The sequence below is a fragment of the Dasypus novemcinctus genome, chromosome 6, assembly GCF_030445035.2.
Source record: "Dasypus novemcinctus isolate mDasNov1 chromosome 6, mDasNov1.1.hap2, whole genome shotgun sequence".
Taxonomy (NCBI): domain Eukaryota; kingdom Metazoa; phylum Chordata; class Mammalia; order Cingulata; family Dasypodidae; genus Dasypus; species Dasypus novemcinctus.
In genome coordinates, this window is record NC_080678.1 from 107,866,589 (window position 1) to 107,869,539 (window position 2,951).

Genomic DNA, 2,951 nt, shown 5'->3' on the forward strand with positions numbered 1-2,951 from the left:
TTTGGGAAACGCGGCCTCCGCATTTCTGACTCAGATGTTACCCTTCAGCTCAGAGCCTGGTTTTAATCCTCTCAGCCCTCCTTACTGCTACGCGACCCTCTCCGAATCTGCTGTCTCCTGCCTCTCTCACTCTGCCTTCCCCGGGGACCATTCGCACCGTCTCCTCTGACTCACCACTTCCAGGCAGCCCCCCGATTCTACCCCAGGCGGGATACAATTAACAGCCACCTGAACTTCACATGCATGCGGTCAGCGTTCCTGTGGGGGGCAGCAAGGAGCACTGGAAAGAGCACTGGCATTAGCGTTCTCGAGGTCGCAGATGAGCTGGGGAATTTGTGACCTTTGAGCCTCCCCGAGGCTCATTCGTGGACATCATCATAGTGGTCTCTTGAGCCGTGGTGAGGATGAAATGGAATAATTAATGGAAGTGCGACGCCCAGCCATCCCAAAGCAGTTGAAAGGATTGCATGTGCAGGGAGGGCTGCCAAGTTCCCAGGAGCCAGCGTCTGGAGGCTGGAGTCACCCCCAGAGGGCCACCCGCCAAGAGGACCACTCAGCCAAAGGGACTGAAGCTGAGTCACTGCTCCCAGCGGCCCCAAGAAGCAGCAGCTGAAGCCCAGTCATCCAGAGGATGAACTGAGAAAGGCCCAGCTGCTAAACATCCACACCCTGCCCACCCTCCCAGGCAGCCACGCAAACCTTTGCTGGCAGGGGCAAAACCCATAACAACTTCCGGGGGGCAAAACTTCTCTCCCTCACTCCCCTCTTCACCCTAAGCATATGGCTAAAAACCAGTCACATTTCATCACCATGTGATTTGAGATTATTTATGAATCTCCAAAAGAGAAAGATTATGTTTGTAAACTAATCTATTTCTCTGGTGTGATACCCTTTGATGGTATTAAATTCTTCCAAAGGATTCAAGTTTTCTTGGTAAGATCAAGTTAGAGCTTTTGATTCGACCATGTCTGTAGAGCGTGGCTCAGGTTGAGCCCCCCGCCCCCTTGGTGGACTGATATGAATGGAGTTGGTCATTTTGGTCCTGCCATGTGACAGAAAGGAGAAGGCTCGAACAGCCAAAGCCATGGGAAGAGAAACAGCGCCGCCATTTTTTATTCTGGCGGCTCCAGGGAGAGAGGAGCCATTTGCCTGATAGTTTGCAGCTGAGAAGGACGGGAAAGAAATGAGCCCTACGGCAGCGACTGATACAGGAAGCCCTGGGACCCCAGGCAGAGATCAGCAACCATATTGCTTCAACAAGTAGCAACAGACTTTGGCGAGAAAGCAGCCTTGAGTTGGACTCTTTAGAGCCTTTAACTCTAAGCTTTTACCCAAATAAACACTCCTTATAAAGCCAACAGATTTCTGTTTGCATCGGTACCCCTTTGGCTGAATAATACCCCATGGAAAACCTTCCAGAGCTGCTTTCTGAGGGGTGGTCAGTAATGAAGCAGCAGAACTCAACAGAAAGGATCAGAAGACTACAACAGAATCTACTGAACGATCTTGAGCCAGTGACTTAACTTCTCTGAACCTCCTTTTCCAAATCCATAAAATGAGAATTAAGGAAAGACTGGCAGAGTTTTTCAGTGAAAGTGTCAATCAAGATAATGTATATGAAAGAACTTTGTTAACAAAAAACACTATAAAACTGAGAGGGGTGGTTATTAGGAAGGACATTTTTTATAAAAGGCAGCCTAAGGTTGTCTGTGATCGTTTGGTTTCACTGAACAAATTGGCATTGTATGGTTCCCCATGTGTCAGGCACTGAACCAGGCTTGAGGGAAATGGCAGTGAACAAAATGGCACGTGTCAGCCTTGCCAGAGCTTCTGTTCTGGGGGTGGGAGAGTGAGGGGCTAATTATAGTTTGCTCAAATGAGAGGGTTGGCTCTTCTCTGGCAGCCGTGCTACTGACTCTCACTGAGTTCGGCATACATTCTTTTTATCGCTCCCAACATGTCAGGCACTGAACCAGGCTTGAGGGAAATGGCAGTGAACAAAATGGCACGTGTCAGCCTTGCCAGAGCTTCTGTTCTGGGGGTGGGAGACAGTGCAGGCGGGGCTAGGGAGGTGAGCTGAGGGTGGTCAGGGAGGGCCTTCCAAACAGAGGTCACTGCCTGTCCGCGGAGGCCTCCTAGAGCAACACTCTGCCCTCTGTGCAGTGTCACAGCAGCCAGTGGTGACTAGAGATGCCCTGAGGTCCTTAGGAGCAGGAGACCCCCATCCCCGTTATTGCTTGGCATTGCTCTGGAAGTACAAGGCAATGCAATCTAGGTAAAGAGAAAGAGCAGAGGTAAATGTAATTTAGAAAATTTAACTTAGGAAAGAGGTCGATTGAATATTAAATGCATGTGATATGATTATATATTTAAATCCACTGAAATAAAACATTAGAAATGAAAAGGGAATTCAGTCATGTGGCTTCTTCATATACAAACAACAGCCGGTTTGAGAATAGAGTGGAAGGAAAGATACCTTTTATAAGAAGGAAAAAAAAGACAGCATCTAAGAATAAACGCTGCAAGAACTGTACAGGATCTATATGAAAGAAGACTTTAAAACTCGACTGAGCAATTTTAAATAATGCTTAAATAAATTAAAGACATATTCTTATATACAAATTTTTTGTCATAAAATTTTGGTGTTCCTAATTCAAAGCAATCTTGGTTTAAAATATCAATGCAATGTTTTTAAACTAGACAAGATTATTCTAATGTTTATCTGGAAAAACAAACATATGAGACTAGTAAGAAAATAATAGAAAAGAGGAAAATGGACCTCCTCTCTATATATTTAAATGTGTTTGTTGTAAATCTACAATAACTGAAACAGTTTGGTCTGTACATTAATAGATAAATAGATAAGCAAAACAGAGGAGAGAGACCAGATATAAATGCAAATGTATAGAGAATTTGGTACATGATAAAAATGTAATTCAAATCAGTGGTAA